This window comes from Sorex araneus, chromosome 8 (assembly GCF_027595985.1).
Source record: "Sorex araneus isolate mSorAra2 chromosome 8, mSorAra2.pri, whole genome shotgun sequence".
In the NCBI taxonomy this organism is placed as follows: domain Eukaryota; kingdom Metazoa; phylum Chordata; class Mammalia; order Eulipotyphla; family Soricidae; genus Sorex; species Sorex araneus.
This window is the reverse complement of record NC_073309.1, coordinates 10577231-10604389: the sequence shown is the minus strand read 5'-3', so window position 1 is coordinate 10604389 and position 27159 is coordinate 10577231. Positions and strand designations below refer to the sequence as shown.

Sequence of the window (27159 nt, the reverse complement as noted above, 5' to 3'; positions counted from 1 at the left end):
TTTGGATGAAGCCTGTGGATGAAAGACGTCCGCATCCAGAAGATATCTCCGTAATTTAGCAAAATTAGTTTTGGGGTTCATTCCAAAGAAGATACTCAGCTCATGTCTTGCTAGCACTGCAAAGCATTTTTACTAATCGCGTCCTAGTGTGGGAACGAACACGCATTACTTAAACATACCAAATATGTGAACACATAAAGAGTGTTTAAAATATCTCTTACACAATAAATTACAATCGTGATGTTAAAATACCAATTTCGAGAGAAAATTGAGTTAAGAAAAATAGCTAATCACAGTACCCAGTGAAAGCAGCATTTTGTTGTTGTTAGTATCATTTAATTTTCAAACCAAGGGATTTGGACGGTCGCTTCATTTTGTGTTCCATTATTTTTTTTTCCATTCATTTGCTGAACAATCATCTTCTGAAACATCCCACTCTGCTGTGGTATCAACTGGCGTGATACCAAAAAGATGTAAATGATTTAATTGAATTAGTTTAATTAGGTAAATTAACAGTTAAGCATATCACACACAAGCTTGTTCTGTTTATACGACGTTATGGAGATAATTTAGAGCAGAAGGAGAATGGGCATGACCAAAATTCCAATGCAATGAGCCAGATTAGCTGGCAGAGGAAAAAATACAAAGATAACCGTCAGTGGAATTATATCTGGGTAAGTAGTTTATGTACTAGATTCATTATGTCATTTGAGTTGTAGACAGGGACCAGTGGGTAGTCAACCCATGTTCATAAGCATCATCATTGAGCAAAAGTTTGAGTTGACCCAATTGTTTCTGACCTTTCCAGAAACAAATTCACAGGAAAATTCCAACATTCCTCGGTAATTCAAACAAATTAGGCAATGAAAGCCAGCCTGGTTAGCCAAAATCTTGATTAGAGCAGAAATAAACAAACCAACCATAGTTTGCTTTCAAGTGTACACCATCAACTCAAGGGCTCCTCTTTTTCTCACTGTTGACTGACTGACATTCTTTGCTGGCTTATATGGGGAAGGGTGTTCCTTGTGCATTATAAAACATTTCACAGACTCCCTGGTGTCAACCTTTTAGAGGCTAAAAGAACCTCTCTGCCCTCATCCGACAACCAAAATTTCTCCGGCATTGCCAGATGTACCCTGGATAGAGGTGTCTGAATCACCCTAGTTGCAAAGTACTGAAATAAAACCAGTGACTATTATTGAATGGGTCTTTGAGTGCTCTGCTATTTACTTATAAGGAGTTGTTATCTTCAAAGTACTGCAGAGGATGTTAGGTAATATTTGAAGAAGATTGCCTTCAGTATTGCAAACATTCTCTTTTTCACGCACATTCATTCCTTTGGCAAGCAGTGATTAAGTATTGAGCATTGAGTAGCAGTAGATACATAGAGTAACACTGTCTGGGGCATGTCGTTGGTCAACCTACACATGAAGAGTCAAGTAAATTCACACAGCACAAGAGTGAACATCAGCTAGTGGAGGGAGGCCGAAGAGAAAGCCCCAACTTTGTAAAATCTGCTTTCAGTTCTGCGTGACAGAATGCAAGGCCAGAAGGGAAGTCATACCACCACCGAGGTACCAAAAGTTGGCTTTGACGTTAGCTGACCTAGTGGGTAGGTGGATGGTGCTCAGCAAGAACCAGTTCCCAGGGGTGTTCCAGATGGTCAGTGTTGACTTTGGGAATGAGCAAATGTTTTTAAGTTGCCCTCACATGGGGAAAATACTAGTTCTGTCCATCACCAGCTGGGTTGCCTAGGCAAACTGTAGACTTTTGAGCTATATGTCCTTACCTTGAGCTGGAAATCATAATAATGACCTCACTGCAAATCTTCATTGAGGCAGTGTCTATAAAGCAGCTGGCATAATACCTGCTGAGACAAGCTCCCCAGGCATTATTTCTCCTCTCTTTCTTTCCTCAGCTGGTCCAGCCCTCTTTTATTTTTTTTTCTCCTGAAAAGATAGGAGGAAGGCCTTCGTGCAATGCGCTCTGCATTCCCTGACATCTGGGTTGCGTTGTTGAACGCTGCTCAAGTTGTCCAAACCTTGCCACTGGGTTTTGTTTACTCTAAAGCCGAGTGTTTAAATCCAGTAAATTGGTCACGTCAGTTTGACGTCCACATTAATCTTCCCTGCGATTTCAGGATCAGGAATCTGGAGGTGGCTCTCTCTACACCATGCGAGGCTCCAGAGCTAAATAGGGTGATGATTGCCACAAGAATCCGGGAGAACGCCATTTGGAAGGGATGCCTATTTTCGAGTCAAAGGAATTAAAGCATTTTGCTCAACAAGTTTCTGGCAACATGTCTTAAATGCCAGTGTTTTTCTTCCTGCTGGAAAATAGGGACAACCGGCAGAGGGGAAGAGGAACCTGTTTTGCATTTGCAAATACCAACAAAACCACATTCCCACCCCTTCTGCAAATGTATCGCTATAGCACACTGAGCTTTGTATATATAATGGAACGCAGGGCTAAGCTGTTTTCTTTGCGATTCCTGCATCTCTCCCCATCCCTCTCTCTCTCCTTCTCTGCCAACCCTCCCTCCCCCCCACACACACTGTGATCCATCTGTAAATGAAGAGGATATTTCCAAAAGCACATTTTATTGTCTGAAACATAGACACATAATATAGTAAATACCTCAGACAAAGAGGTCCTCTCCTCACCCTAACACCTCCCACTTCTGCTCACAACACACACACACACACACACACACACACACACACACACACACACAAAGCTGGGTATTCCCTTCCCATCCTGCCAGTGTTAATAGAACTCAGTTCCAGGTGACTAAATCTGGATGAGCCTCTGGGACTGCAGTCTTTAGGGTGGCTGGCCTCGGCCCCCAGCTGCTCAGAAACATATAGTATCCTCCCGGCTCCCTGGGTACTATCAAGGGACATGATGAAGACGTCAGGATCCACTTTAATCTTGCCCACACCCAGGGACTCATTCTCACAGGTTTATCTAACTTGTGTATGTTAAGGGTATAAAATATACACATCCAGATTAACCCAAGAGGGTAAGTGCAAATTTCCAAAGGCCTGAGATTCTAGAAAGTTCTAAGAGTGTTCAGTTATTATGCTCTGTGTCTATCCCATTGCCCACTCTCTTTTCTTTCATTGCTTCCCACTGTCTCTTCTCTCTATCTTTATTGAAGTATCATGGTTTACAATAGTCTTGAAATCATTATTCTCTTTTTCTCTCAGGGCTTATTTTGGAATCATTTTAGATTCAACAAGAAAGTCGCCAAGATTGCCCTGAGCATTTCCACGTCCTTTCCACAGTTGACTCTTGTGGTCGGGCAATAATCAGAAGGAAGATGTTAACGTTGATGCATAATATTAACTAAATGATGGTCTTTTCTGGTTTCCACCTGTCTTTCCACAAATGGCCATTTCCTGTTCTGGGACGTGAGCCAGGACACGACATTGTGGCTAGCTAATCCCAGCTCCATCCATGGTCTTCTTCGATCTGGGCCAGGGCTTTGGTCTGTCCTTTTCTTGTTCAAGCCCCTGATGCTATTGAAAAGTCATGGTGCATCATTTTAGAGATAGTCCCTCTGTGAATGTGTCCCTGCTGTTTTCTCAGCCTTCAAACAGGCTATGCACTGGTGGCAGGATGACCCCACATTTGATCTTGAGTGACCCACATTCATCTGTCTGTCCATCTTCTTGCTTATAGAAAAATTGTTTTGTCTTTTTGGGTCACACCTGGGGATACTCAGGTGTTATTTATGCCTGGTTCTATACTCAGGTATTACTTACTCCTGGTGGTGCTCAGGGGACCATATGGGATGCCGGGTATCAAACCCCGGTCTGCCGCATGCAAGGCAAACGCCCTACCTTCTGTACCTATTGCTCCAGCCCTGCGTATAGCAGCTTTACTTATTCAGTCCACATGGTGTCAGCTGAGTTTTTTCATCAGAAAGTCACTACTCCCCTCCCTCCCTTCCATAATTCACAGCTCTCTTGGGTTTGAGATGGTGCTGTTATCCTGTCTCTCCTTAAGCTTTTGTCTGCCAGTCGGAGCATGCGTGGTGCTCATAATCTGGTCTGCACCCATCAGGGTGGGTTTCTATTTTGGATTTTGCATGTTGATTTATTAGCAGCCCCACAGTTGGACCTCGGCCCCCCACCCCTAGTCATTTCTGTCTGACTTATCTCCAAAATTGTATCCTTGCTTTGAAGAATTTTGCCCAATTTCACCCCCTGGTCACTCTGGAAGGGCTCTATAGATATTTTAGAAATGAAAGTGGAGGACAATGACCTTGGGTTTAGAGAACCTCTGAGATTCTGCTCCGGGCTGGTGGTAGGAGTTAGCCAAGCTCAGTGCAGTTCTCTTCCTAAAAGACTGTCTAGGTGCACTTCCCTCTCTACCAGGCTAGGGTTCCAGGCCGAGAGTGGGGAGCTGTGCCAGAACCCACAGATGGTGTGGCCACTACGCCGGCAGGAAGGGGAGCCGAGGGCGGTGGCAGCCACCGACGGGGGAATTGGAGGAGAAGGAGAGGAAATGGTGCATGAATCTTTTACAAGCACCGGGGATACTGACATTAATAATACTTTCCACACCGAGGAGCACATTGGAGAGGGAGGCGCGGGTTTGGGGAGGAGGCAGCCCTTCTGGGATGAGGTCTTTTATCTCTGCCTGGCCCCGGAAACACATGAATCAGCCCTTTCTCCCCAGATTGAAGAATCCACAATGTGCGTTCCCACTGTTGGCTTCATTACTTTGCATCAAGCTTAATACCCATTTAGGACTTAATGGTTGCAGAATTACACTGGATGTAAAATATCGTTTTTAACAGGGTAGTTTAAGAGCAGAAGTTTTCTCCTTTCTATAAAGCTTGTAGCAGGCCAGAGAGATATAGTACAGCAGGTTATGTGATTCACTTGCACATGGTCCAAACACGGTTTGAATCTTCAGCATCACATACGGTCCCCAGGCACCACCAGAAGTGATCCCTGATTACTGAGCCTGAGGTAAGTCCTGTGCACAACTGGGTGTAACCCCACACAAAAACAAGCAAGAGAAGCTCACAGAACACTCAGGCTTTATGACAAAAACAATTCTTCGTCTTTTAAAGTTACCTCTGTTTTTATGATTCTACTGACCAGAACTGATTTTTATTACTATTTTTAGATGAGCAATTAGAGATGATGGCTTGTTTTGCTTATCATTTAGGTGCATCAGTCATTGTTTTAAAATTTTAGGCATCCAAAGGAGAGGAGAAACATTTGGGACTGAAAAGGAAATAGCCAGGAGGGGATCCTGGGCAGTGTGTCCTGGCTTCCAGGGTCTCTAGATTCTGGAGATGATGAATAAACTTAAAATCAGCTACAGCTCCAGTTCTCTGCTCTTGGAGTGGTACTTGTTAAACTCCCTTTCCCAGCTATTTTATTGTGGGATCTGCTAGCAATTAGTGGCATGCACTCATTTAGGAATTGTACGTCTTCGTGCTCCATGTCCAGAAAGGAGCCTTTCACAGTTCACTACAGAACCACTGTCTGTAAACCTGGTTTGGAAGATCACAGGGCAAGTGAAGGGAGAAATGCGCCACCAGTTTGTCACAATAAATGTAAATATTTGGGTTTATTGATTAAGCTGTGAGTTTACTTCCTTGCAGACAGGAACACATAAGCTCCCTGATCCCTGCTGTTTCTCTCTCTAATGCCAATTCCAGTGTCTGGCACATACCAGATGCTCAATAAATCCAAATATATGAACAAATGGATGATGATAGACATTTCAGACATTTTCTTGGGATGAATTGCACCCGGACCTTAGTCTCTTTCATTCATTATGATGTGATGGTGGGAGGTATGAAGTATTCTAATGAAATATGTATTTGTGGAGGTCTACACCTACTTGACAGAATGTTTTTAGTACCCTTTTTTTGACTACGTCTTTTAAATGAATACACAGTATTTGGTTAAAGGATGTTGTACTCCAAGTGCAAACTATGATGGTCAAAGCATCTATTTGTTTCCAACTACAGGACTTAACTAGAGCCTTTGGTCATTCGAATGGGTGTTAGACTTCCCCAAAATGACAGAAAGCATTTGATTCTCAAACTAATCTTTTCTTGGACTCTCTTTCATACCAATGATCAGATGAACACAATGAGAAACACTGATAGTAGACATGACATTTAATTAGACAAATCATCCTAGAATGTTTGGTTTCTCCTCTATGTTTTTGGACTTACCTGTGAGAAAACTACCATATTGAATGTATCACGTTTTTAATAAATGGACTGAGACACTCAAACACTTGTTTGGTGAATGAATAAAGAAGAGAATTCATTGGAATCTGTCTCCAAAGAACATTATTGGATACATGGTATGGAGGTTAATTGACCTCATCTTTGTCAAGATCAGGAGGTACTGAGTTTCCCCCAAACCACAAATGCTCTTCGTACTTCCAGCCTCCTGGATCAACCCCCCTAGCCACTTCCTTACCAAACCAAGCTGCATGCTGCCTTTTGTTCGCTGGAGTCACTTTTTAATCTTTCCATACGACATCTTGTCGCCCACACCCGGGCCCCAACAGGGGTCCGGTCAGCCCACATTCCACCCAAGACCTCATTGGCTTGCAGAGTCCCCCGAGACATTTCTCCCCCTCCGTTGCCATTGTCGATGTTTCCTCTCTAGAATGCCTGGTGAACGTTCCCATAATTTGGCCCCGGGTCTCTGGAAAAATGGCCTAGTTTTGATCACTTCCATGTCTGCCTCCCTCTGTCATGAGGCTCCCCGAGCCCTGCTCTCTGACTCTCCTTGGCTTTCTCTTAAGTGGCTCTTAATCAGCTGAGACTCCCTTGGCTGCCACCTCTGCTCTACCCACCTCACACCAAACAGTGTCCTCTTGCCAGGGCATGCCTGCCTGCAGCTCCTTGCACCGAGTGAGCCCAAGACTGACATGGGGCCAGTCGAGCACCAACTCCACCTCCTGAATACAGTGACATCATTGCCTTTCTCTCGAGCTGCACAGAGAGACACGCAATGTCAGGGACCTGTGCCCCAGGAAGTTTCCATTCCAAATGGGAAGTCCAGTGCTCTTCACATCTTTAGAAGCTTCTACTTTGCCACTGAGCCCAGTGCAAAAGTTCATTTCTAAGTTCTAGCAAGTGGCTCCTGCCCCAGCACATAAAAACTGATGGAGCTTAGAATGTGTTTAAGGTCCAAGACTAACAGCCCCACAAGGTTCAGTGACCTCTTCTCTCAGGCCCTCACCAGCCTCCACCCTACAGGCTTTGCCCAAGGCAGAGCAAGAAGCCGGGATGGGATGGAACTGGGGTACCAGCTCCCGCTGTGAGGCAGGTGGAGGGGACGTAAGCAGGTGGGAACCGAGCATCTGGGGTGAGCAGGGTGGGAGATGGTGCGACCTGTGTCTTCTCTCTTGCAGGATGCGCTTGGGACATGAGTGCATGGAACTTTGGAAATGTCATGTGCAGTTTTCTGGCATTCCGACCCACAGGGACTGCATGCGCCTTGTTGCTAACAATAGGTTCTGCCATGTCCAGCCTGGGGTTGTCTGTCATCGTGACGTTGCACATGGATACAATCGCCTAATGACAGTTCCATTTGCCTGTCCTTAAGCAGCCTAGACTGACTGTCCATTTGCTGGGGTTTTGTCCCATTGGAAAGTTGCTGATACCGCCAGCCTGTCTTAGAGGTTTCTGATGGTTGCTCCTTTGGGTTTAACTGCAGTAGAAACTGGGTATCAACAAGGAACTCCAGACTCATCGATGCCAGCACCTGGGGTGCTGGGACAATTGAGGTTTCACAGGAGGTCTAAGAGGCCAGGTGGGCCATAGGAGTGTGGGGTACCCTACAGGAGCAAGCATATGGGTGTCTGAGCAGCCTTAAGAAGAGCCACATGCAAAGTAGCTGCCTCGGAACCACTTCACCTACACCCTGTGATTAAAATCTGCAACTTTTCCAAGAGAGCCCCATCCTCCTAAATTATTCTGGCCTCTTCCTGAGATGTCAGTGGTTTACACTGAATTCCTGTAACAGAATCTAAGGCAAATGCACTCCCCCCGCCCCCGCACTTCTTTGTGGGCCCCTCCCGTGAAATCAGTACCACTCTCTGAACCAGTTTCACATAAAGTGGTTCTGAAAAAAAAAAAGGATTTTAAAATAGAATTTGTGTGTCCGTAGAGTCATATATTCTGATGTGATGGGCATTAAAATTTTAGAACTATCTTCCATCGAAAAAGATTCCTGTTCAACAACACATTTGAAAATCGCACTCCAGGGAATTGTTGATGTACCTACTTCCAGGGGCAAGTGCCAATTTCTGATGAAATTTTAACAATAATGCACCAATCTCTATTAAATATATTTGTTAAGACCTCCAACGCCCAGGACAAGAGAACTGAAAACTCTAAAAGAAATTTCTTCCCAAGGACAAGGAGGAGCCTTTGAGACAGAAACTCAAGTCAGCATTTCTGAGGTCGCCTCCACCATCCTCTGCAAATTCTGCTTTCCGAGACAGACAGTTCTCAGCTTTCTATCTCCCTCTAGGCTCTGCCATCCCAGTGCCAGGCCTAGAAGTCTCTGGCCGGGGTGGATGGGTTCAGCTCTGGACATCGCCCCCCCAGCAGGAAAGTTGTTCTGTGGAAAACCCTCACAGCTGTATTCTTGGTTTGCTTGTGGTTTGGTTGCATTTGGGATCAGGGATTGAACCCGGAGCCGGATGTGTTCAGGATGTGCTGCACTTCTGGGCTGCCTCCCTCAGTCCAAAGAAGTCTCTGAAGGCCTCAGGCCCGGAGCAGCAGCACCCCCTATCCCCTCTCTCCTTGCAAAGCTTCACAGTCTCTCTGCAAGGTGGAAACTGGACGTCAGAAGCGTAGCCTTTTGCCCTTGGGGGGCTAAGGTCTCAATCTTTGACTGTCTCTGTGAGCTAGAAAAGGCCACCAGGACTCTGTGCTTCAGGGTCCCTGTTACCAGAAAGTCTCTGTTTCATGGAGAGAGCCTGACAAGTTCCCACAAGTCCCCGTGGGGCACATTTCGTTGTTGGACGGCAGGCTTGTAATTCCTCATATTCCTGTGACTTTGGGATGGCCTCAGAGGGTGACCTCCTCCAATTCTCATCTGGCTCCTTTTACAAGTTAGTGACCCTTTGGGGCCACATAATTGGGGGGTGCTGGAGACCTGTCAGAGCCCACCTGTGACACGCATGCGAACGGAGAGACACTTCTTTCCAGTGTGCAGTGCCGTGCCCTGAGTCGAGATTTCTCCCACCACCCCAAGGCCATTGGCTGCAGCCCCCATGGAATGAGGTTTTCTTGTTACTGGGAGTGTCCAGGGCTTCACCATGACGTTCCTTCTTTGTGCTCCGCTGCCTCATCAGACTCTCCAGGAAGAGGAAGCTCTTAAAAGACTCAGCGTGTTCTTCTGTCGTGCTGTCCGCAAGGCCTTATTTGGCACTGAAGATAAAAATGTGATTAAATTGCCTATAAAAAAAAAAGAGAAAGAGGGGCTGGAATGATGGTATAGCAGGTCGGGTATTTGCCTTGCACACGGCTGACCCGGATGCAATTCTCAGCATCCCATATGGTCCCCTGAGCACTGCCAGGTACAGTAATTCCTGTGTGCAAAGCTAGGAGTAACCCCTGTGCATCGCCAGGTATGACCCAAAAAACAAAGAGAGAGAGAGAGAGAGAGAGATGTCTCCTTGGGTGGGGTGGGAAGTGTGCATCTAAGGGATGAGTGAGCGTTTTCTGTCCACTGGAGCTGGCTTTGACCAAGGGAGCGAATCCCTGTGCTGGATGTGGGAAAGGCTCTGTTGACATGAACGTCAGGAAGCCCATGGTTGGAGCCATGAGGAGATGAGTGAGGAGAGAGCCAGCCTTCGGGGGAAATCCCTGAAGTGCGTGTCTATAAAGTGTGAGTCAGTGCGGCAGATGAGGACAACTCTGGTTGTCTTGGCTCCAATTAGGTGTCGTCTGAGTTCCTCTCCCGAGGCAGTTTGGCTGCCTGATGTGCCCCATGGGGTGGGGGTGGGGCCCTACCTGCCTCCGTTCCGAGCAGTGGCCACGCTGTTCTTCACCAACACACAGGCATCTGGGCCACCCAGTGGGAACTGTCCAGGCTGACACCACCCCGATGACACAGCCTGAGGTCAGCCCATCGGAAACCACGTTGCTGAAACCCTGTTCTGCGTGTGCCCCCGTCTTCCCCCGCCCCCCAGGGAGTGAAGTTCCCCAACCCAGAGGCATCCAGACACCGCAGGATTCCAACTTGCTGACAGTCTTTGGCCTGAGGGAGATGAAGAGGAAGGGCCACGTGTCCATGAGTAGCCAGAATCGCCACCACATCTGCTGCTCCTTAGCCTGACTGGCCTTCCAGTCCCTCTTGCTGTCACCCCATTGGCTTGTGACCTCCACACCGTGTAGAGAAGTCAGGCTTGTCGTGGCTTATTTCTTGCACTGGAGTCTAGCACCCTCCGGTCTGTTCAACTCTGAGGCCACGGTCTCCCCACCCGTCTCCTTACAGTGGCTCCTACAAAAGGCTTCTCTTTGCCCTCCACACTCCTGTACTGCGGGATGGAGAGATGTTTCCTAGGGTGGGGGTGGGATGCACAGTCAACCCCCCAGGACCTAAACCAACCCTGTGGCCAAGCAAGGCTCCATGGCCCAAGCTTCCTCCGTCCCCCTCCCTCATCATCCTGGGTTGCTGGGCAACGCCCCTCCCTCCCCCACTCCTGCCAGTGGCCCTGTCTCCCAGCTTCATCCGACAAGGCATGGGAGCTGCTTCCCTCAACTGCTGTTTGCTTTCCTCCAGCTTGTGGGGATTTGAGGTTCGGGTAGGAATGGATAAAAGCAAGCATTTTGCCATGAAAAGACTCTAAGAGGGCAATGGAAGGCCATCGGTGCGATTCCCCAGGCTGTCTGTCTTTGAAAAGGAAGATCTGGCCAAGCCTACAGAACTTGCTGCCTCTGGAGTTTACTCTTTATTTCACTCGGTGCAGCACGTCCTTGTGTATGAATTAAAGATTAAAGGCAACTTAACCTGCATTTTGCTCCATCTCTGTATATGGGAGAGGAAGGCGGGAGGGAGGAAGCTCTGCAAGATCTCCAAGTTCTAACTTCCAACCAGGAGACAGAGAATAAAGGCACAGAATTTGGGCTTCTTCCCGACCCTGCTACGCCTCCCCACGAGGGCCACCGAAAGGCACAGAAGTGGCCTGCACCCTCTATTTCAGCCACCATTGAAGGGGAAGAGTGACACAGAGTGTGGGTCTCCGGCTGGTGTTATGTCACCACAGCGCCATCAGGACATGGCGACCGGGTGGGGATGGGGGGTTGACTTTTCGTTCAGGGGAAGGGAAGCCTTTGCCCCCACCCCCACCCCATTTGGAGTTGCAACCTCTTTAGGATGACCCCCAGTTGAACATCCAGCCCAGCTGCTTCTAGTGTCCTGAGTCTCCATCTTCATTCTCCTTCTAACGGGGGTTCTAGCATCAGCATCACAGACCTTGGGATCTACACGATAGGTTGTGGCCCATGGGCCCCCCTGGGTAGAGCTGGATGTTCAGCAGAATCTGAGGTCAGTAAATACCCGCAGGATGTCCTTAGAACCCCAAGGTTGATAGTCAGTGTCTCTAAAACATTGCCCGAAGGCCCCTATCGGGCAAAGCCCACGGAAGCCTGCTGCCTGCAACTCTGTCCCTCCAGAAGGAGGCAGCCCCCACACCTCAGACCCAGTGAGTTGCTGACTGTCATTAATGGCGACCCTCACACATGGGCAGATTCCGTGTCTCTTCAGGAGCAGAATTATCCCTGGGCTGCATGAACCGGTGCCAGTGAAAGAGCAAGGAGGCAAGGCTGCAAGAAGAAACTCTGCCACTCCGTGGCTCTGACGTCCCAGCCATGCAAACTGGGCATCATTGGTCCCATCGTGGCTGATCCACGGCCCCCGTGTTGCGACCCTTCTGCGTGGCGCTCAAGAATTTTTCAGGCACAAGCAGGATGTGAGCAGAGAAGCATTTTCCAGATGCGTGTGGCAACATGTGCCCATTTGGCTCTGGACCAGGGCTTCTCTGTCTATGGAACAAGTGTTCAATAGGATTTATTGCCTTCTCTGGGAATGTCTGAGCCTGGAAGAGCTACATTAAGCCAGCAGAAGCTGCCAAGATGGATATGTCTTTAGGAAGAGACTTCCTAAGTAGCAGAGAGTCAAAAGGCAAGAGCATGCACTAGGATACACGCTCGTCTCTGTGAATGTCCAAAACTGCCTTTGGGACCAGCCCGTTCCCCTGCTCCTGCCTTTACCCGGGCTTGCTCCTGTGGCTGGAAAAACCCCAAAAATGGGAACTGTGATGGATGCTGTGGTACCTTCGTGGTTTATCAAGTATCAGAGGCTGCAAAGAGCCAATATATCTGATGTCCCAGACTAGAATCACTAGTAGTGAGTTGGGACAGAGAGTGACCGTCCTGGAGGCCTGCCAAGGTTGATTCTGAGACAGAGGGATTAATCCAGGGTGCGCTCTGCACTGGGTACTCCACCCAGAGTGACCCAAGACCAGCGTGCCAGCTGAGTCTGCTCCTCCCAGCTGTGTCACTCCTAGAGAAAATGGAACGTGTGTCCTTCCCAGTCCCACCCCCTCCCCCCGCTCTACAAAGGCCACCTCCTCTCAGAAACATCCCTGGAGTGAGGAAAGATTGGCATTTTGCTGGTGGTGTTCAACAGGTCCCAGTCATTTCCGCCCCTTTCAAGAAGATTCCAAATGAACATAAATCTCACCCCAGCTCTGACAGCCTGCAGTCATCTGTTTACCAAAATAAACTTTAAGCATACATTGAAAAATAATTCCTAGTGAAATATGCATCCCCATGGCATTCCAGTCTGGTATTTAATGTCTTTTTTATGGTTAATAATGCATCAAAAGCATCCCCCCGTCTGGAGCTGTCATTACATCACATACACGATGTGCAGATCCCATTTCAGCGACTACAAAACTTGGAGTCGGCTTTGGGTTTTATTTGTTCAAGAAAAAAGGGGAAAAATACTAATGCATAATCACAGTGGTCTGCTTCCCTCACACTGGATTTCTTTTTTAATAAACCTGCTGCTTGATGAGATCAATCCATTGAAAAGACCTAGAGAGGGTCTTTGCTTTACCCAGATAAAGAGATGAGTCATAGAGACAGCTCCAAAATCCGCTCATTAGGATGGGGAGGTTTGGAGAGCTTCCTGGTGTTCTGTTTCATTTTCTATCGCATTGTTTTTGTGGTTTGGTGTGTATGTGTGTGTGTGTGTGTGTGTGTATGTGTGTGTGTGTGTTTTGACAGGGGGAAGAGTACATGAAGGTGCTCAGGAACTGCTCCAAGTTCAGTGCTCAGAGGTCACATTCCTGGTGTCTGGCAGAGCTTGGGATAGAACCCAGGCCTCCCGCACACACTCCAGCCCTTTGAGCTCTCTCTCCCTGGCCCTTTTGCTTTTTTTTTATTTTTAATCATCCTGGATTGTATAAAGGAGTGCAGCTAAGCCTCGGCACTCCCGGTGGACATAGAAAAAGTAGAATGTTCGTGTCTGAACATTGGCATTTATTTCCACTTCTGGCCCCCAAAAGCAACACCAACAACCCCCCAAAATTGAAAGTCCCTTGTGTGCTGCTTGCCAGTTGCAGGGTGGACAGGAAGATCATTCCTTTTTTTTTTTTCCCAACTGCTTGGTCAATAGGTTTATTACTGTTTTTGCAAAATCTCCATAAAAGTCATGGTTTGATTTTAGCTCTCAGCAGCCAGCTTCTGAGCTCTGGGGAAACTTACTTTCTTCTGGGCTACTCAGTCTTTCTTCGGATGGTCCACCTCTTCTTTTTAACTTCTCTCCTAGATTTCTTCTCATACACAGACTTGGCCCGTGTCTTATAAATTTGCTCCATTATGTCTGGAGTTATGTTGTTTTTTCTGTATTGAGAAAACAGTTTCTTGTAGGCATCTTCATCTTCTTCCATTGGGTAACGCACATACTCTGCAATGGTCTGCTCATAATGAATTTTGGATGTACTTCAGCATTGAATTCCTTTCTTTCCGAGTCGTCACCGGGGAATCATTTGTCACTGTGGGGAATAGACAAGCCTCCATCCGCAGCTCCTTTCAGGGACCCCCAAACGTTGTTTCCAGTAGTTCTGGACCCAAATTGCCGGTGAGCACACCGGGCTGTCTTCCAATGCTTTCCACATTATGTTCCTCTTCAGTGACCTCCAGTTGTCCTTGATAAATTTTATCTATGCCGAATCTATTGAGAAGCCTTCGGCCCAGCAGCAGACCAGCACAGTACACCACAACTTCAATCTTCAAGGTCAATCTTCACACCATCGTTTGGAAGGTCATGAGCATCCACCACACAACAATCATATCTCCTGCCATACGAGCATGAGAATCTGACAAATGATGTCTCTGTTGGTGACATGGACTATCATCCCGCATTGGGGTTTGTTTGTCGCATTTATTTTTATCTGGATTACCAAACATTTCCAAGCATAGTAATTGTCTTTTCCCTCTCATAAATCTCCTAAACTTCACTTAATACCTCCTGAAGTATGCCTTATTCTTGACAACTTTAACAAACCCCATCCTGTGGAACAGAGACTAGCCGTCAGGGCTTGACACCGACCTACAGGCTGAGCAGCCCTCCAGGGTTGTGGGGGTAGGGGAAGAAAATGCCCCAGAGTCATTTCTTATTGCCTGTTTATTCAGTGGCTGATATTGAGGACACCCTAGGTGGGAGTAATGGTCAGAGTTTAAAGTCTCCTTTGCAAGCGATCTAGAAGTGTTTCATCCCAGCCTCTGTCAGAACCACAATCCTGCCCAGGACTGACCCTTAGCGTGGTCTGAGGATGATGCTCTTCGTCAGAGCACCAACTGAGAAGTTGGCTGTTTGCTTCCCTGGGTTTGCAGCCAAGGCCCCAGTGAGAGCCCCAGGTCAATGTGTGCGATGTGCTTAGGAAGCACCTGACCTGGGAGACACCCAGAAAATAGCAAGTAAGGATTGTGGGGAGAGACAGTGGACTGGCCGCAGACACTGTGGTGGCGGGGGGACCTCCGGTCTCAGAGACTTATGTTTCCTGTGGATAAAAGTGGGGTGAACTTAGCCGCCAAGAGAGATAGTGAAGAAGTGGTAGTGAGGTGACATGCTCGGGGTGTTTGCTAAGACCTTACGGCGCAGCCTTGGTGTGCAGTGTTCTATGTATCTCAGTAAAACCTGGAATCCTGGGGAGATCATAGGACATACCCTGCTCTCTTGCACAGTCATGCTCACGCGGATAGTAATCATGCGATGATCTGGTTAAGGTGTCACAGTCTCAGTGGGGAGCTGCCATTAACAGCCACCACCTGGAACCAGTTCTGTCATTTGCAAGCACTGGAGGCATGAGAGTTAAGAGTTGCTTGACGGCCCCTCCTCCCCAGGAAATATGGAGGACTCTAGTCAGAGCCTGGGGTGAGAGCCAAGATTCATCTTCAGGGATCCTAGGAGTTTCCTGTCCACTGCAGGTGCAGTGACATTTGTGTTAGGCGGGAGGAGCTAGAGGCACTCTTGACCGCAATTCTGACCTCTGGCTGGTTAGCTCCAAGAAACCAAGACCAGTTAAGTCTCCTCCTGTACCCCCAGTGCCCACACTGGAGGACCCTTCACCCAGAGTCTGAAGACTGAGTCTGGTGCAAGGCCAGCAGAGTGGGTGAAGGAGGTAGGAATGGGGTGCCCCCAGGAGGGTGTTCCCAGTTCTTGATGCTGGGCTCAGCATTTCCAAGTTGGAATCCTGAGAATCCCCCCAGCACAGGAAGCATTTTCTAGGGTTTTTTTCTTCCCCCTCCTTCTTGCTCTCTGAATCACAGGGGTCCCAGAGGGATTACCTACTCTCTTAAAAATCTCTAGCATTCAGCTCTCTCGCTCTCTCTCCTACTCCTCCTTTTCCTCCTTCTCCTCCTCTCTCTCTTTCTCTCCTCTTCCTTCTCCTCCTCTCTTTCTCTCTCTCTCTCTCTCTCTCTCTCTCTCTCTCTCTCTCTCTCTCTCTCTCTCTCTCTCTCTCTCTCTCTCTCTCTCCTATCCTATGCCCAGTCAGACAGCAGGACCAGATATATCTTTTACGCTCAGATAAATAGCAGGTCAGTAGGAACTTCACCCACATGCTTGTGGCCATGAGACTAAGAAAAGCCTGGATGACAGGGAACCCCTGGGGTACAGCCCTAGAGAGGCCCAACCACAAGGTCCAGTGTACAGGGATCTCCCCCAGGTGCATGCAGCAGTCACAGAAGACTTCAAGCTATGGAGGCATAGTCCTAAAGAGGCCCAGTGACCTGATTTCAGACGAGGAAAGAGAATGGTGTAGGGACAAGACCAGGCCCTCAGACACTGGAGGTGAGCAGATAATGAGGGACAGGACTTGGGACCTCAAGCTCTGGACTGGCCATAGAGGGGCAGAATGAGTAATGTCATACATGGGTGAATGGGAGAGGCCTGGACATCAAGTGGAAGGACCCAGATCCATCCACTTGTACTGTATCATAAATTCTAACTTCTTAAAAAAAAAAAATTAACATTTTTTTTTCTTTCTTTTCTGGGAGAGGAACTTACCAAGCTCCTAAGCGAAAGCACCAGCAGCTCCAAGCACTGGCACTGCCCAGACACGTGGCACAGTCCTTGCTCACTTGACTGTTTCTCCTTCACCCTCTCTGGCCCTCCTGGGAAACTCCAGTTTCTGGGCTCACCCCTCAACCCACTGGGGCTGACAAGCCTTGCCCGCTGCGGGATGTGGGTCAATGCTGCTTTAAGAAGTCGCCGTGTGGACGTGTTGGCCCCCGTGTCCTTAATTTTTCCCAGCTCCCCACCACCTTGTCCGGACCCTTTCTGGTTTCCCTATTGTTTCATTCCGTGATACATTTTAATTGTCAAAGCAAATCTGTGTTTCCTGTAAGAGAGCATCTTTGGAAATGTCTTTGCCGCATTTTTTTTAATTGCTGGTGCCTGCATGTTTCTAATTCCCATGGAAAAACTTGAGTGGGTCCCCCCAACACACACACCCACGAACCCACCCGCAGACGCGTACCCCCGCAACCCCCCAATCGCGTGCTGCAAAGCTGCCTAATGTTGATGCATCCAGGTTGGAAATGACAGGCTATGGTGGAGGGCCAGTCACTTAATGAACCCCTGCGGGACCAGCCTGGGTTACTAACAATTTCTCTCCAACTCATCAGGCAAGGGAATCGCAGTGTCGGTGTTTCACTCCATCACGTCCCCCTCTGCCCCCTTCCTCCCGCTCTACACAAACAAACCAATTACAGAAAGGGATATAAATTGGCCCCCTTTCCTGAAAATGCTCCCTCAACCTTTTTCTCTGCCCTTCCTTACTCAGCTCCAATCAGCCGGCCCACTGGGTAGACCCTCTCCACCCACCGGCCCCCTCACACACGCACGCACACAGACACACACATGTCCGTGCACAGAAGCATGCTCTGCAGTGTACTCCACCACACAGTTCTGTAGGCCTTGTATGTTCTTGGGCTCAGTCTGGGTATATCTTTCTTTATAGCCTTTTATGTGTCCCATGGAATTGGGGTCCACAGTCATGTTTTCTTCATGTTTATGTCTTTTTATATAGTAATCCAGCCCCCAAATATCCCTTCCCTCTCTCATACTCCGGGGTAACTCGTTTGTTCTTGGCCCAGATTTTGCCTATCTTTTTAGTGCCAATTGTGCCTCTATTGATTATTTTGCTTATGGTGTTTTCCAAAAGACTGGTTCCTGATTTTTGAAAAAAGAGCAATTAAAATAGAGTTACAAATCATGCTATGGAGTATGAAGCTGTGTTGTTGGGAGAAGTAAAACACAGATAATTCATCAGTGTAAGAAGTCCATCAGTGTAAGAAGTCCAAAGATATTCTGCCGCTCACTCCTACTCTGTGTCCATTTGTTTAAGTGTCTCTCAAGTTAAATAGATAAATTTAGAGTGTGAGTCTGGAAACTTTTATAGCCATCTGGCATGACTGCAGCATACAAGTAAACTTTTTAACTGCCTTGTAATTGATTTTTTATGTATTTTACAAAGCATCAGTCTACCAAGGATGGGGGATTAATAACCAGGAAAATTCTCCTTTTCCCATAGATGATGTGAAAAAGCAGGGTCTCCATCATCAGGAAATTGGTCAAGAGAAAGGGTCTCCTGTGAATCATTCAATTATTTAGATACAATGAAATGTTTGAATACAGATCTTGAACTATTAGGGTGGGTGGTGAGACCAAGAAAAGGCAGAAAAAGTTAAGACTAATACTCTCTAAAACTACCAAAAACACGAAGAGAAGCCAGTGTTCAGGGAACATTTATAGGTACATGGAGAATGACCAGAATTTGCAATGATTCTCTTTGAAAATAAGTTTGGAGCAACATGGCTCCATGTAAGGTACTCTTGGATCCCATCTGGGTGTGTGGACTCTATTTCCACACTGAAGAAGTGACTCCAAAGTAAATATCAGGTTCTCCTGATCACTTGACTGTCCAAAGCTCAATACCTTCGTTGTTCACAGGCAGCTGTTGTTAGTCCCTTGGCATCTACAGATCTCCATGGAGTCACCACCCGTGTTATCACAGGGTTCTAGATACTTAAGCTCCCACATCCAACGCCCAAACATTTCAGAGAGAGACTTTTGTTTCCTCTGGCATGAGGAACAATTACCCAATTACCTGAGTAGAATGATAGCGTCTATGACAAATTGTAGGCTGGAGACACAGCAGAAATAATAATAACTTGCATTTCTAGCACCGGAGCCCATTGACAAAGCCTGGCCACTTCCCCCAGCTACCGAGTGCCGGTCAGTGGGGAAGGGGGTAGAGCATGAGAGCCTCCATTTGCAGGAGCCTTCAACTACATGGATTTCATCCCCCCTCCCCAACTGTGTCTGTCCACCCAAGGACTGCCAGTGTACCCTCCTTACGGTCCTTTTATTTTTTTTTTATTTTTGGTAACACACAAACATGGGTGCATTCCCCATTGTCCTCTGGGATTCCAGAGCAGATTTAAAAAAAAAAAAACAACCCTTGTGGGTATGATTGGCTGGATTGTGACTGGAGGCAGGGGAGGGGGGCGCTGGGCATTAAAAATGACAAAGCACTTTCATTTGTGAAAGCCATCAGAGGAAGGTGGAAACGGACATATTTTTCCCAGGGAAAAGCAATTTCACCAGGGCGGCCCCGTGTACAGATGAGCAGGACAGCACGGCTCAGGCCGGCCCCCCAGCAGGCTGGGGAGGGAGATGGATGATGGATGGCCTCTGGTTACGGGCCACAGGAGGGAGTTTGACGCAGAATTCAAAGGAGGAATGAAATGAAGCCCCCTTCCTGCCCTTCTTCCTTTCGCAAGTGGTTTCGGGAACCAGAGACAGGCAGATGTGGTGACGGAGCTGACTCGGAAGCTCCCTCAGGAATGGGCTGATTTCTGGTCAGTTCACTGCCCCCCCAACCTCCCCCCAAAACCCCTGGGCCTGGTGCCTGGGTAGTAAATGGTGTTGGCAGCAATTAAATGCAAGAGCAAAAGGCGAGCCTCCAGCCTCATGGTGTCGACCCTGTTTGAAGAACAATAGCAGAAAGAACCAAGGGCCACTGACCCGGAAGCATCTCCGCCTCTCTGGGCTGCTACGAGCAGCCTTTGCTTCCCCACCGGTGGGTCTACAGAGCAGAGAGAGGAGTGGAGACTCGGCTCCGTCTCTTATTTGCAAACATGCATTCAGAATCACTTCATTATAGATTGTGCAAGACTGGAACACGGTAGGGCTAGAAAAAGGAGCGCTTTTGGGGAGGAAGTCAGCCTGACCCCTTGGAGACCAACTCCTGACTCTTTGTTTTTCCACAGATCTTCTTGCCTGAGGGAACGGTTCAGCTCTTCCTTTTAATTTCTGTCTAGTGGGAGATGGGGATACATGAAGCAAGGAGAGAATATCCCTGCAAACTCCTGTCACGCGGCAGCAGCTGCACGTGCGCACGCGCGCACACGTAAACACACACATACACATATGTGTCCACAGTGCAGTTCAGGTTTTAGAACTTCACTCAGCAGCTTACTCCTGGGGAAAGAGGCCGTAAGAATTGGCAGGGAGGAAGGGAGGAACTCATTATGGCTCTGCTTACCTGGCTGGACCAGAGAAGTCACTTAAGCTCTCTGGGCCTCAGTTTCCTCATCTTTAAAAGCAACAAAAACACTTTGAATTTGTATTTGAGAGTCCTTATAGGGGCTGCATCCTCTGTTGATTTCTTGAGTCCACTTCTTACTGAATATCTCACTCAAAAAGACTAGTGCATGTTTGTCTCTGTATGTGCATGCATGCATGCATATATGCAGGCTCTCTCTCTCTCTCTCTCTCTCTCTCTCTCACACACACACACACACACACACACACACACACACACACACACACAAAGACACAGCCACCTATGTACAATGGTACTATAAAGATTCCATTCTGTTTGTTCCCCCAAGCCAAAGGCTGTGCTCTCTGCTGTCTCTCCCCCACCCGTGCACTTTGCATGGCCCCGTTGTAGCCAGACAGCTACAGCTCCTAGAAATCATAATTAGAGTGATGCTGGAATGACACATTTCTCAAGTCCCAAGCACTGGTGCAAACCAGCACTCGATTCCTGTTGAAGGCGGTCGAGGTAACCACGGCCCACTGAGGCGTGCAGGGAGATTGGCTGCACGCTCCAGTGCACCCAAGCATGTCGATTCTCTGAATAAACTAATCAACCCATTTGCACCTTCGTGAAAACGCATCTTGGAGTCAATGAAATAGGTGGGGTAGGCACAATACCAACACTGGGAGAAGGAAAGGGAAGAAAAGGATGGCTTACAAAGGGCAGACTGCTGCCTCTGCAAAGGGAATGGAAGTGGCTTTCTGTTGGGAACCTTGGGTGGGACCAGGCCGAGAGAGAGCCTGGTGCCCCAGAGACAGGACACTCTCTGCTCTCTTGCCCTCCCACATATATTTGTCTTGGTGTTTCCACTGACGCCACAGAGGAAAGTCCCCATTCCTATGCAACTACCACATTGTGGAAATAAGATTCTCCCAGCTTTCTAAGAGCTCATCCTGCAAAGAAGCTGGAGAATCACATCCTAAATCTCTGGCTTGTTCCCAGGGATTCGAGTAAAATTCAGCTTCTGCCTTTGCACGGGGGGTGGCACTCCCTGAACCCCCAGACTTTTGTGTCACTGACTAACCTGAGCATGCAGGTCTCCTTAGATGTCACCTTCTCAGGGAGGCCTTCAGAGTGTCTCTAGAATTTACCTAAGTTCCAGGAGGACAGAGATGTCTGTCCAGGAGGACAGAGATGTCTGTTCAGCATCCAGAACAAAAGCTCGGATAATGAAGCCCAATGACGGAGCCCCTACCAAAGTTAGGGAAGCTCATTTCCTGTTTGACTGCCTGCCTTCCCGTGGCTTCTGCGTGTACCTGAGCACTGGCCTCATCCACAAGTGTGAGAGGCGATCCGCACTGAGAGATGATGAGCAAAAAGGCCACATACTGACAGACTGATGGTGTTAGCCCTGAGCTAGCTCCTACCTGCTCCCAGGGTGCGTCATCCATGGGGTCAATCCCCAAAATGAAAAAGGCTGGTCACGTAGTCCATCCTTCTTGTACCTGAATTGATGCCCTGGCACTTAGAGTATAGGAAGGAACCAGAAACTGCACTCTCATTTACCAAAGGAACCTTTGGGTTTGCCTTTGAAAACCACCAGAGGTGAAAAAGGAGCTTAGGAAGGGAACAGCCTGCATCTTACATTTGATCACACACATTTCAAGTCCTCCTGGACTGGATAACATTCACCGTGTTTCCCCCAGAGCTGCTCCCCCTCATCACTGGGGAGGGTCCTAGATAATCATGAATCTTTTCGGGTTTCTCACTCGGAGGAGCCTTCTGCTGAGACCCCTCCCAGGTTGACACGCTCAGAGGACATCTAATCCCTGTCCTAGTTATTCCAGATAAGGGGATGATTAGGGAAGAACCAAAGGGGAGGCAAAGCAAGGCATTGTTTTCTTCTAAGCCGTGTTGAAAGCGAGTTCTCCCTAAGAAGTGTGCGTGTGCATATTTAACTCAGTCCTGCGGGACGGCTGGTCTGTGCAGGAGCACATCTGCATATGTCTTTCTTCTGCGTGTGCACTGAAGGGGGAAGCAGGTCTCTCCATGGGACTTTTGTCCTTTTCTGTAGTGAGTTTTGTACACCGGGGCCCTGTGCTGAGGGTGTGTAGTGGAATTGCATCCATGGGGCTTTCTTAACTGTGAACTGATTAAAGAAAAACTAGTGGTGCTATTCAGTGGCACTAAGGTGATTTGAAAAAAAAAAATAAGGTACTGCAGATAAATCATCTGTTTGGTAGCAATTGTGAGACCGTTAAGAGCCTGCCATGTGCCAGGCACTCTCCTAGGGGATGGGGGTAAGACAAAGCACAGTTGGTTCATAATTTCTCAAAGAACTGCAAGGACAGAAAGTACAGTCCTTGATTCACACAATTCCATATTGGGGACCACTTGGCTTTTTTTTTTGGAGGGGGGAGAGACACTGTTAGATGGTCAGCTGCATCCCTGGCCTTAGCTCCCTAGATACTAGCTGCACCCCAGCCCCTAGTTGTAACAACGACAAATCTTGCCAAGTCTGCACTTGGGGAGAACTCACTCACTGGGAATCACAGCTCTCGGAGGGAGGAGCATGATCACTGTGATGAGATCGGGGTTTGAGTGCTGGCTCTGGAAACCAGGAATTCTAAAACCCCAGAGGAATGTCTTGACCTTTTTTGGCAGAGGATGATAATAAGATGCTTAGTTCAGTGACTGGTTGGCTCATAGGACTGTTTGGAAAATACTCGCTACAGTTTTGCTTCTTCAACTGGGGGTTCTAATCCCATCTAGGATTGTATAACTGAATGGAAAGGTGGGGGGACTCACCCCCCAAAAAATCTTTTAGAATGTCTTTTCAAAGGGACTGGGGATTAGTACAGTTATTAGGATGTGTCTAACATGGGCCCAACCTGAATTAAATTCCCAACACCACATTGTCCCCTGAGCATCAGAGAATGTCACCCCAGAGACCCCCTCAGCACTGTTAGGTGGTCCTGGAGCGCCCTGCCCCCCCTTCCCAAGCACCCTGGCATCTCAGGACCTAAACAGTATTACATCCTGGGGCATTTGCATTAAACTGCCAGCCTTGCTGACTGAGAATTGCCAGTGTTCCCCAGCCTCCTGATCACCATTTGGAAGGCCCTACCTCCCCTCAAAATTGTCTTAAGCCATGTTTCTTTGGGGGAGTTAAGGAAGCCTCTAAGTAGTGCTAAGGAGGCTGAGATCCCCTCTCAGCAATTCTAGGCCCATAGACCTACTCCATGGCAGTCCCCAGAGGACCACACCTGAGGGCAAAACCAGGGCTGGCCGCATTCAGGCTTAACCCCTGTACTATCTCTCTAGTCTTAAATACATTTCTCCATGATTTATTATAAGTGAATACTGCATTTATAGCTATTTTATATACCTGTATACTCAGGTCACATCAAAATTTCTCAGGCAAAGGGGGGGTCACAAGTGGAAAAAGTTTAAGCAGCTCTGCTCTAAAAGGGTACAAAGTCTGATGTGCTCTGAGACCAGGGAGAAGCTACAGTTAATGTAAACTCTAGAAAATTATTGATCATGCCAGTTTTTATTACTTCACAGGGTTCTGTGTAGAGTCATAACCCCAGCTGTTCTCTCTCTTCATCTTATGTGGGCAGAATGTCTCATCGTGGGGGATACCAGTGGACGGTGTATGTTTGTGGCGCGGGGCGGGGGGGTAGGGAGGGAGGGATTGCAGCAGTTAGGGGGAAGTGGTTTTACCCTTAGGTGCACTTGGGGGTCACTTTTTATTTGTTTAAAGAAGGTAGATTTCTCCAAGAGGGGATAGACCAGAGAAATTTGAGAAGCTCTGGTATAGGGCATTATTTTAAAAATAGTAAACAGGATATCTATAGTGTTGGTGGCATTAAGACAGAAAATAGCTAGACTGCCTGTTCTTAATCAGCAGCAGTATTTTCTAGTGCTTTCCTTTGTAATGTCTCTTTGACCCACTGGATATCTTGGTGTTTCCTCAGATAAAATGTTTTCCCACAGGTGGCATTATCTTCTCTTTACAGAAACCATATTCCAAGTTCCCTTAGTTTATGTATTGTGATTGGCGATGAGAAATTGAGTTACATATCAGAAGGGAGACTCATGTACAGAATTCCAGTAGAAACTGAATTTTATCTGATGACTTTAAAGATCTGACTAGTACCCATTGCTTTAGTTTGTGTTCATCTCTGCTTCAAATTCGGGATCATAACTTGGGCACCAACAAAGGACTTGGAATGCTGACCACTGACCAGCTGATGAGTTCTAAGTATGAGGATTATATGAAGGAAGAGAAAGGAGGACCTGGAATGACTGCATCAGGAGGGAAAAGTACTGTCAGTAATGGAGGATGGCTAGGAACATGGACAAAGTTGATTGACTAGTCTGCATTGACAAGTGATACACTAATCTCATCAAGGAACTGTTACCCTTCAAGAGAGAAGGAATGGTAGGAAAAATATATCCAAAATACATGTAGTAGAAGATTATTAAGACATTAGAAGAATATAGAAGTTTTCTAACCATTTAAGAAAAAAGTATAGGTGGGTGGAGGAATAGTAAGGCAGGTAAGGTGTTTACCTTGCATGTGGCTGACACAGGTTTGATCCCCTGCAACCCACAGAGTGCTCTGAGTCCCACATCACCAGGACTGATCCCTTAGAGCAGAGCCGGGAGTAAGCCTTGCGCATTGCCAGGTGTTGCTCATAAAACAAACAAAGAACAAATCTAGGCACATACTCAGTGCAGACTACAGGCCCCACTCAGGGGCTCCCAGCACGGAGTTTGTCTATGACCGAGAAGCTGCAGATTTGAGCCTACTGCAATCATGAGAGGCTCTGTGAGATCCTGGAGTTTGAATGTGACAAGCCACCTTTGAGTTGATCGGGGGAAACATGGCAGGAAATTTGTTCCTCTGGATGAACAAAGAAGTGGAAGCAACATCCTTATGGGGATGCATTCAGACTACTCAGCAACTGCATGGCTCACCCTTCAGGACCTGTGGTCCTGAGCTTCGTTTATGCAGAGCACGTATCTTGAAACGCGTTACAGTTTCCAGGTTGGTCAAGTCGCTCCATGTTTGCTTCTTGCTGTGTTAAAAATGAGCTTCCCCGTGGGCTGAAGAGCTAACTCAGGGGTTCAGGTGACTCATTCTTGGCACGACAGTGTCCTCTTAGCATCACTGGGTGTGGCCTTGGAGGCCCTTAAGCATGGCCAGGGGAGCTCTGGGATCCTGGGTCCCAGTGCATCCTCCAGCTCTTGCTTTAAGCTGCAGGCCAGTCACTCCGCCCCCTCCCCCCCCAAAAAAAAAGAAAGAAAGGAAAGAAAAATATACTTCTCCAAGCAGCGTTGACCTCTCTTGTCTGGCATTTCATCTGTTAGATGGTTGAGAACGACAAAGGAATAACTGCCAATTCTGGACTTCATGCTAAGAAATTGCACGGAGCCGTGGGTGAAATCAACCAGTGGGCCATGTTTCAGTGAATTTTAGCTTATGAATTTTCTCTTTTTTTCCTGAAATTGTACTTATATCAAAGTTATTCATATACCCAGGCTTTAAATTCATAGCATCCCTCCAAGCTTATTTTTAAAATACTTATTGTCCTTTGAAAAGCTCCCATCTCGTTCCCACTGCCCAAAGACAAACTGTTTGAATCCTTTTAACTGATTCCTTAGAAATTTACCTCCATCACTCAAAATGTCATTTTAATTTCACTTTTCTTTGACTTCCCCTATGGACAATGAGCTCCCAGCTGTCTTTTGACCCCCTCTTTTTTAAAAAAATCACATTCATAGGAGCCAGAGTGAGTGCACAGCGGGTCAGGCATTTGCCTTGCACACTGCCGACCTGGGTTTAATCTCTAGCACCCCATAGGGTCCCCGAGTACTGCCAGAAATAATTCCTATAGCAAATCCAGGAGTAAACCCTGAGTGTCGTTGGGTACGATCCCCAAATAAACAAAAAAAAACATATGCAGTCGCATCCTCACAAGAGTGTGATGTACTGTTTTGTTAGATCCATGGTCCCTCGGTCTTAGATAGGAATTATGCTTCCCAAGCTAACCCACGATTCCTTTCAGGGCCAGTGCTATTATTTTTGCTTACATCTGTTTTCTGTGGTGGGATCTTGGCCTGTCTCTGAGCTAGAGACCCAACTCTTCTCTGTGTGTTCCCTGCATGGCGGCTTCCACCCAGGGTGTCTCCCTCTAAAAGTATCCCAGAGTTTTCTGACTTTCTGCATTGAGACAGGCCACAAAATCTGGAGCCCAGGTATGCTTCGGGGATCCTGGGGACCCTTCCCTTCCTGGAGGATGTAGCAGTCTCTGAGCCCCACCTCGTTTCATGGCTCCTCGCTCACAGGCTATCCCAAGGTCCCTTTTGCACCTCCCTGAGGCCTGGGGACCTTAATAAAATGGGGGATATTTCATGCTGGGGCCTCAGGGTTCCTGCTAGATCTCCCACCCTAAACACACCTCTGCCCCAGAGAACTCCTGGCAATAGGAGAGCTACTGTCGGGGGCACCCGCAGGTGGCGAAGGGCTGAGCTGGGAGGAGGGTGCTCCAAATGTTCCACACTCGTAGTTTAAAGCCCTTTTCCAGGGCACTGACTCCTGGTCCCTAATGGCAGCTCCTTATTTCTGGGATTAGCTGGTTTAAAAAAAAAAAAATAGCTCCTGGGCATGTGACAGTATTCTCAGGCCTTTAATGTCAGAAATAATGATGGTTTTAAATTGGAGCTCATTACCACGGAATGAGACCTCATTGAGCACTCTTATGGGGGGCGGGGGCTGGCTAATGATTTTTTTCCCCTTTTTTTGCCTCTTCCTCAGAGCTCTGACATCGGCACCAGGGGGGATGTGGGTGTTTGGAGGAGCCCCGGTTTCAATAATAAGGAAGATCTTCTTTCATCCCTGTGAGGAAAAGGGTCCCTCTTCCATTGTTCTCACCAAAGGCTGCCCGGCTGTTCCTTTGTTGTGGTCTCGCGGAAATTTCCTGAGCCCCTTAAGCCACTAATACCAGTTGTATCCCCGGC

At 47.6% G+C, this 27159-nt stretch overlaps 1 pseudogene; it reads right to left on the bottom strand.

Moving 5' to 3' along the window:
* Positions 1-13738: 13738 nt before the first annotated feature.
* Positions 13739-14596, bottom strand: LOC101543525 (60S ribosomal protein L5-like; annotated as a pseudogene).
* Between the last annotated feature and the right edge of the window lie 12563 nt (positions 14597-27159).